The 10000-nt window shown below is 38.3% G+C and overlaps 1 protein-coding gene and 1 long non-coding RNA gene across 3 annotated transcripts in view; one reads left to right on the forward strand and one right to left on the reverse strand.

Annotated features, from left to right (window-relative positions):
• The window catches only part of LOC106867583 (zinc finger homeobox protein 4), a 672925-nt gene that overhangs the window by 35849 nt on the left and 627076 nt on the right, over positions 1 to 10000 (forward strand). The window lies entirely within an intron of this gene.
• LOC149132392 (uncharacterized) overlaps positions 5182 to 10000 on the reverse strand; it is a 19319-nt gene continuing 14500 nt past the window's right edge. The window contains exon 2 of the long non-coding RNA XR_016244681.1: positions 5182 to 5313. This is a non-coding gene — a long non-coding RNA (uncharacterized LOC149132392). The remainder of the gene's footprint in view (positions 5314 to 10000) is intronic.

Genomic DNA, 10000 nt, shown 5'->3' on the forward strand with positions numbered 1-10000 from the left:
GCGATTAGGAAGTTAATTTGATTGGAAAATTGGAAAGCACATCATCAAAACAGACAAAGATTCATAGATCCATTTGTTGTCATCATATATATGTGTTTGTACATTTATATTTGTATGTGGGTGTGTGTGTGTGTGTATATATATATATATATATTTATATATGTATGTATACATACATATATATGTATATATTTATATATATATATGTGTGTGTGTGTGTGTGTATGTACATATGTATATATATAAAAACAATATATATATATATATATATATATATATATATGTGTGTGTGTGTGTATATGTATGTATGTATTTATATACATGTATATATAATTGTGTATTATATGTGTGTGTTTGTGTTATATTTAGATAGATAGATAGATAGATAGATAGATAGATAGATAGATAGATAGATAGATGTACATACATACATATATACATATAAATGAATGTGTAGATATATACAGATATGACTAATATAATGTAATTTGAATTATGAAGCCATGTTTGATACATAATGGAATGTTCCTCAGGACAATAATTCTGGTTCCAAATTGGCAACTGTTCACCATAATTTAGAGATGGAATTCCATCAGGCCCATTTGTATTTAAGCTATCCAGGCCGTGGAAATTTTCAGAGCAGAGACTGAAATTTGTATGTAGTTGAAGAAGACTAATTATATTGAAACAGTCAACTGACAAAAGATGTGCCACTTCTCTACAGTCTGATGATTCTGAGTTCAATCTTAGTGTGCAGCAGCAGTATCAAAAGATTCAGGTTTACCCTGAATCTTTAGATAAAATTTGGTTGGCAGATGCTGCACAAAAACCCCTATTTATGAGTATCTTCATTTTTTTTATTCAGAGACAATGTATCCAGGACTTTGTGATCTTATTTATCCCATGATTACACATCTATCCTTCATATTCTAAACAGAACAGTATGTGATTTAAGGGAAATTTAGCTGTTATTTCTAGTAGATCAAATGACTATATAGTACAGTGATTTTCGGCCCTTTTTTTTTCTATTGACCCCTTCGGTTACTATGCACCCCCATAGACATTTAATGTTTTTAAAGACCCTATTATATTTTCATAATTAAATATTATTAGGAATTGTGTATAAAATTTGTTAAAATATTTTGTGTATAACAGAAATATAACCAATTTATTGTGCATAAATTTTAACTAAAATTCTTTCCTGGACACCCCACCCTCCTCCCACCCAAGGGTCATATGGGCCCCAGGTGAAAACTGCTGATATAGCAGATCTCTAACAATTGGGTTGTGATAAACTCAAAGGTTCAAAAGACGGTCACAGAATGCAGTGTACTTACCAATACATAATATATAGTACTTACCATTATGTGATACAAAGTACTTACCTTTTAGATATTCTGTGATCTAGTTCAATTTTGTCATGGCGTATACCATATTTTCCACCATACAAATCGACATTGTATATGGTGTAAACATGTAGTGTAAACATGTAGTGTAAACATTTAAACACTATCATTATCTTTTCAAATCTTGCTGCACTTTAGATGTAAATTTTTAATCTTCCAACATCATCTTACTGCATGAGATGACCGACTTTTTATGCCTGTAACTTTTTTTTCTGAAAAATTCAACTTGTATGCCAGAAAGTACAGAAAGTACGGCGAGCTGGCAGAAACGTTAGCATGCAGGGCGAAATGCTTAGCGGTATTTCATCTGTCTTTATGTTCTGAGTTCAAATTCCGTCGAGGTCGACTTTGCCTTTCATCCTTTCAGGGTCGATAAATTAAGTACCAGTTATGCACTGGGGTCGATGTAATCGACTTAATCCCTTTGTCTGTCCTTGTTTGTCCCCTTTATGTTTAGCCCCTTGTGGGCAGTAAAGAAATAAGAAAGTACAGTTCTCACTGTATCCATTACTCAACCAGCATACAAAGAAAATGTGAATTGGTGATTATCGGCAGATTCGTTGGAGCATCAAGCAAAAATGCTTTGTGATTATCATTCCAGCTCTTTAATGGCCTGAGTTTAAATCGCACCAAAGCCAACTTTGCCTGTGTTTCTTCTTGAGTGGGGAAGAGTTGATAAAATGGGAACCAGTCATGTACTCAGCTCATAAGTACTCAACTGACCATTTCATCCAAGCCTCGTGCCGATATATGTTGACCAAATATATCATGACATGCACCTACAAGATTAGGAATGATTTTTTGAGTAAGACTGCCAGTTGCTCTTGCATGGAAAACTTTCCTCTTTACCTTTCACTTATTTCAATCGTTTGACTGTGGCCATGACCCCAAGACTTATTTTTCTTTAAGCCTAATACTTATTCTGTTGGGCTCTTTTTGCTGAACCACTAAGTTATGACGCCGCATACACACCAGCACCGGTTGTCAAGTGGTGGAGAGGGGACAAACACAGACATAAAGACACACACACAGATATATACATACATACATATTGTGAAATGTTTTCGCCATGAACGGTTTTTAAACCGAATGTAGTTTTTCTGATGTTATATTTATTCCTGAAGACGTGTAAAGAAATTTTGATTTATTAAGTCTCTTAATAAATTCTTTATACTGAAATATATATTGAAGAAGATAAATATGTTTATTTAAATATATACATTTTTGTGTCGTAACTCCTTTATTATTATTAATATAACCGATTCTTGAAGAGTCTGTATACCTGCAGTCATTTTTTTCTGCTATTTTGGTGATGATTTTTTGAGTTAGCTTACCAATTATTTTTGTTGGTAGTTAATTTATAATATATTGATATATATATATATATATATAGCATTTGGTATAATTATAAACAGGGTATAATTTCAAACCTCATTGGGTTCTCATCAGAGATGTCTACATCATTCCAGCAGTCTCCAGAAAAACAGGCAGCCAAATTGTTTATATACTCAACAAATGCAGCAGTTGCTCTATGAAGGAGTCCCTAATTTGCATACTGAAAGTGCTTAAACTCTATAAATACCAGTGGCCTGTCAACAAGCATCTTAGTCCACAAAGGGCTTCTTTCAGTTTCTGTCTATTAAATCCACTCACAAGGCTTTCATTGACCTGAAGCTGTAGTAGAATACACTTGCCCAAGGTGACATGCAGTGAGACTGAACCCAGGACCATGTGGTTGGGAAGCAAGCTTCTTACCACACAGCCACACCCACCACCAATTGGTCATCTGAAAGAAAGGTCACTAACTTGAGAAGATACAGCTTGACACCAGTCTCATCACAGAACCCAAATATCTGGAACACAGTAGAAGGCATCTTGCCTGACTCTCTAAGTCTTCTGCTAATTCACTGCCTTTGATGGTACCTTTATATCAATCTCTATATGAGATTGGTATAAATTTAAAAAAAACAAACAGTTTTAACCTCGGTGAAATTTGAACTTAAATCCAGTAATTTATCTGACACTCTAATAACTCTTCCAATTTGCCTTAGGAATTTCCATTTTGCCTTGTTAAAGATTCAAAGGAGCGTGAGTCGTTATTAATTACTTCCATCAGCTTCAATGACCATTTTGAAGTTGTTTATTGGCTCAATGAAGATCATTTTGTTAATTCTCTGCAGGGGTCATGCCACAAAGGATACAAAAGACATTGGATAAACAATGCACTTTACTGATTCGTTCAGGTTTTGATGGGATTTGAACTCAGAATGTAAAGACCGCTAAGCATTTTTACCCTGTGTGCCAACAACTCTGCCATCTCACCGTCTTTTATTTACGATTGATAATAACAAAATCCTTTTCCTTTCCTTTCATACCTTGCTGCAACACATCTTTAAAGTTAGAAGAGAATTATCTTTACACACAAGAGTCAACATTTCTATTATTGTTGCCAAGTAGCAATTTTCTTCTCTTATTGAGAGTTTTGTCATTTTCCAACCTGAATCTGACAACTGCTAATGTTCTCATTAGCTGGAACTATTGTGAATAGGTTTACGACACCAAGAATTATCGTATGACAACATGTGGATAGGTATGTTCTGGGTCAGTTCCATAATTTGCATTGAGATCTTTTTCAATATAAGGTATTTTATGCTTTAGCCCTAGGTAAGACAAGATTTTGTAGAGCTTTGGTCGAAAGCATTCTAGCAGGAACCAGCCAATTGTCATTTTTAAGTATTCTAACCAAGATTACATTATTACCTCTGCCTTAGCGAAGGTGGAGTTATTGTTTTCAGTTACATTTGTTTGTTTGTACCTGGACAAGATATCTCAGCAATTGCAGTATGGATTCGGATGAAACTTTCAGGGATGTTTGGCGTCATGACTGGCATAAACTGATTAAATTTTGGGGTTAATCCAGTACTGGACAAGGATTTTAGATTATTTTTCCTGTCGTTTTTTTTTAATTAATTTTTGAGAGCAGTCAGGTTTCATTTTTAGTATTTTCGTTTGTGAGAGCAGTCGAGTTTATTTCAGATATTCTCATTTTAAAACTCATCTCTGGCTAATCATTGAGAGGATGCTGGTGTTGCCTTGGCAGAGGTTTGCACTCTGTGAGTGCTCTTGTTCGTAATGCATTACTACTTTTAAGGTTTATTTTGTGAGGAATTTGGCTGCTCTTTCTAGCAGGTTGAATGACCACATACAGCCACTCTCTTAAGCTCATCCTAATCAGGCAGTTTTCTTGGAAATAGAGCAGTAGAATTTTAGGGAGAGAAAGACAGACTTATAGACTTATAGACCAACAGTATGTTTTTGTCTTTAAGCCTGGTACTTATTATATCAGACTCTTTTGTTGAACTGCCAAGTTACAGAGATGTAAATGCACCAACACCTGTTGTCAAGTGTGGGTGGGGGACATACACACACACACACACACACACAAAGACACACACACATACACACATATACAATGGGCTTCTTTCAGTTTCTGTCTACCAAATCCACTCACAAAGCTTTGGTCAGCCCAAGGCTATAGTAGCCTTGGGCTGACCAAGGTGTCGCATAGTGAGACTGAAAACTTAGCTGTGTGGTCAAGAGGCAAGCTTTGTGGTCAGGAAGCAAGCTTCTCCCCACACAGCCACTTCTATAGCTACACTCGTGCCTATGTAGAGAAATGGGATTATAGACCAATGGAAGGATAGACAAGTAATAAAGATTCACATGAAGAATTATAGAGTTACAGAGGCATGAGAGACAAGAAGCAACTACTTGATATTTTGGCAGACTTTTTATTTTACTGTTTTTATCAAAGAGGAAGGTGTTATGCTCCTAGCCCTCGCAGTTCCTTTGCGACCATCGAGAACAGCATGGTTAATATTCTTCTTGGTCAGTTGAAAGTTAATGGCTGCAAGTAAAACATGTATGAAGGGAAAATTTCAGAGAGTCAACATTACGAGAAGAAAGAACTGGATGTATTGGGCAGTGCAAGGACTGGTGCAGGGATATGATAAGGATGCTAAGAGGAGGAAGTGGGCAGACGAGTGAATTAAGAGTGCTTGAGTAGATGTAGCATGGGATCGACCAGATCAGAGAAACAGAGGCCACATTAGGGTAAAAGAGTAAAGACCCCCCTTTCGTCATGAATGACCATGGCATTGCATCTAGAAACTACCCTTCGAGGCACACGTCTGGGCAAGGTTGTTTTGTGGAGCAACGTGAAATAAAGTGTCTTGCTCAAAAACACAATACAGCCCGGTCCAGGAACCGAACTCACAACCTCATGATCGTAAGCTCGACGCTCTAACCACTGAGCCATGCACCTTCTCTATGCATTATATCTGTAACAATTAAATTATATATTATACACTTTATTGTTTTGTTATCATCATCGTAATCATTGTTTAACGTCTGCTTTCCATGCTGGTATGGGTTGGATGGTTTGACATGGAGCTAGCTAGCAGGGAGCTGTCCAGACTCCAAATGTCTGCTGTGGCATGGTTTCTTATTTCTTTTATTGCCCACAAGGGGCTAAACATAGAGGGGACAAACAGGGACAGACAAAGGGATTAAGTCGATTACATCGACCCAGTGTGTAACTGGTACTTAATTTATCGACCTCAAAAGGATGAAAGGCAAAGTCGACCTAGGCGGAAATTGAACTCAGAACGCAACGGCAGATGAAATACTGCTAAGCATTTTGCCCGGCGTGCTAACATTTCTGCCAGCTCGCCGTCTGCTGTGGCTTGGGTTCTATGAAGACTAGCACTTTGCAAAGCATGCTGGGTGCATTTTACAAATCATGCGTGAAAAATTGTCTCGCATGAAACTGATCTGGGGTGCAAAAAAAAAAGGTTGGGATTTGCTGATGTATAAAATTTAAGGGTAGAGAAACTTGTCCAAGAGTGTGGGTTTAGATTATTTTTTTGACATGTAAGAAAGTATAAAGAACTGTGGTGGACTGTGAGGTTAGAATAATCTTTGCTGGAATCTGTTCCAAATGATTGCGATATATTTGCCTCTGGTAAAGGCGCCTATGGGCCAGGAAATGGTGCTAAACCTGGCTGTGTAAGGGGATTATTATCTGCCCCTGTTCAAGAAGGAAATACAAGAATATGCGAAAAGGAAAAAAAAAAAATGATTGTCGAACTGATAGATTGAGATGAATAATTTTAGGCGAATAAAAACAGGCAGAGTTGCGTAGACACATGCAGACAGACAATCTTTAAAATCAGCCAAACATAAGCAAAAGACATGCAGTGTGCCAGTAAGATAAATCAGACACCAGAGAAATAGACAGGGAGGAGAAGACTGAGGCAGAAAGAAAGAGAGAGGGGGGAGGGAGGGGAGGGAGAAGGAGGAGAGGGAAGAAGAGGAAGAGTTAGAGGCAGCAAAAGAGATTCATTGATATAAAGAATGAGAAATAGAAACAGAGACAGAGGAAGAGAGAGAGAGAGAGGAAGTGAGAGAGAGGAAGTGAGAGAGAGGGAGGGAGGGAGAGAAATAAGCAAAGAAAAAAACAAAGAAAAAATACAAAGGCGGAAAAAGAAAGAGACATGGAAGGATAGCATAAAAGAGATTGAAAGTCATAATGATGTTGTTGTTGTTGTCATCATCATCGACATCATGACCATCATCATCTTCATCGTTGTTGTCATCCTCAACATCATCATCATCAACATCCGTACCGCCACCACCATCGTTGTCATCGTCGTCGTGGTCCTCCTCCTCCTCCTCCTCCTCATCATCATCATCATGACCACTACCACCATCATCATCTTCATCATCGTCATCACTGTCGTCATCATCAAATTCATCATCATCATCATTGCACCATCGTCACTACCATTATCATGGTTATCATCATCATTACACCATCACCATTATCCTCCTCCTCCTCCTCCTCCTCCTCCTCATCATCATCATCATCATCATCATCACCACTGCCATCACCACCACCACCACCACCAACAACAACAACAACAACAACAGCAACAACATTATCATTGTCGTCATCATCGTCATCCTCTTCCCTCTCCTCCTCCTCCTCCTCCTCCTCCTCCTCCTCGTCATCATCATCATCATCATTATCGTCCTATCTACCACCACAAAATAGCAACTGCCTTAACCACTTCTAAAACAACTGCAGCTACCACCACCACCACCACCACCACCACCACTATACTATAGTGACTACCTCAAACACTACCACCCGTACTATATCACCACCCGTACTATACCCACTGTAACAACGACCACAAACAATAATCACTGTTTGATATTACATCAACCTCAACAGTCAATACTACAACAGCAACTACCACCAGCAGTACCCCTATGAACACCATCTATACTACTACAACCATAACAACCACCACTAAAACTACTATAGCTATAGCTACAAGCATTACCACTAAAAATGCTACATCCCAAACGATGACTACTTCAACAACTGTTGTACAAATTGAAATGGGCTCCTCTGTGTGGTCAGTTGATGTGCTAGACATAGAAGCTAAATTTACCATAAATCACGTTCTAATGTCTTAAAGGACAGATTAGGTAACGTGTCTGTGGATATATATGTAGACTGACGAGAGGGTCATGGTTGGAAGTATCTGTGATTGTAGGTTTACTCGAACAGGGATGCGAATCTGGTGGAGGTGGGTGGTGGTGTTAACAATAACAACAACAACAACAACAACAGCAACCACAACGAAACAACTGCATATACAGTAATAAACAGACATGCTGCCTCTATAACCACTCTCAGTACTATATCCTCTACAACAACCACAAACGTAACTGCTGGAGTGAACCACCACCCATATAACTACCGCCAAAATTACCACATACACTACTGCTATTTATTGTTGATATAACTTTTCCCTGCACTACCTCCACTACTGTAACAACCACCACCACTACTACTACCGCAACTATTATCAAAAACACTGGGTACTACAACGACCACTATAACCAGCGCTTCTACAGCTGTTGTTGTTACTACAATAGTAAAATTCACTACAGCGCTAACACTGGCACTGCAGCACTACCACTTCGACCACAGCAACATGAACAACTACCACAATGACAGACACAGCAAGTAATATTACAACCTATACTACAACAATCTTAATTGTCTCTAGAATTACTTTGACCACTATAGTCATCACCACAACCACCACCACCACCGCTAGAGTCATTACAGCAATGATCACCAACACCTCATTCACCACTTCCACAACTACAACCAATACAACCATTGATGCCACAACCACCATCACCATTACCATCGCCGCTACATCCACTACACACATGGCTACAGTTGTTGTAACTACACCAACTAGCACCACGACTGTTACTACTACAATTTAATACACCAATGTAACTACCACCAAAACACTTACCATCACCTCCAACATCATTTCAACTACCACCACAACCACTACCAAAACCACCAACTCTGACTCAGCTATCATTACTATCACCACAACCACCACTAACATCGTTTACTGCCACTACCACCACTACTTCAACAGCTAGCACCACCACAACAACCACAGCCACAACTACCACTCAGATAACCACTACCACTTCAGCCACCACCACCACCACCACCACTAACATTATCAGCTCAACCAGCACCAACACTGTCACCACCACTGCAACCACAACCACGACCACAACCACAACTGCAACCATAACCATAACCATCACCACGACAACCATCCTCACAACCACCACCACCACCACCACCACCACCACCACCACAATCACCAGCAACCACAACAAAAACACAAACAGCACAATCAGACCCAGCACTGGCGCTAACATCACCTCGAACACCACCACCACCACTGCCACCTTAACTACCATCACCACTACCACCATTACTAAAAACAACAACAGCGACACCACCACTGCCGCTGCAGTCACTACTACTACCACCACCACCACCATCACTACCATTCCAACTAATACAGGCACCGCAAGCTGCCAGTAGCAGCAGCAGCAGCAGTAGCAGCACTGTCTTAAAACAGCACAATATACTAATTGCATCTATCCATCTCTTCAATCCACATAATCTATGTGTACAGAAAGGGACTGCACTTTAAATTATGCATGCTTCGATAAAAACTACAGCACAGAGGGCTGCTGGGAATGTCCAATATATATTAAGATGTGCGTCTGCAGTGGGGAATATGTGTATGTATATGTGTGTGTGTGTCTGTGTGAGTGTGTGTATGTGTGTGTCTGTGTCAGTGTGTGTATGTATCTGTGATGTAGCTATAGAATAATATATATATATATATATATATATATATATATATATATATATATATATATATATATATATATATATATATATATATATATATATACATATGTTTGAATGTCTGTATTTATGAGTATATAAGTATATATATATATATATATATATATATATATATATATATATATATATATATATATGTATCTGTGTGTATATATATATATATATAGGTGTGTGTGTGTGTGTATTTGTGTGTGTTTATGAGTGATATAATAGTATGTGTTTGTGAGAGGAACTACAAAACTTAAGCGGTAGACATGTG

Source organism: Octopus bimaculoides, chromosome 16 (assembly GCF_046866305.1).
Source record: "Octopus bimaculoides isolate indiv1 chromosome 16, ASM4686630v1, whole genome shotgun sequence".
Lineage (NCBI taxonomy): Eukaryota > Metazoa > Mollusca > Cephalopoda > Octopoda > Octopodidae > Octopus > Octopus bimaculoides.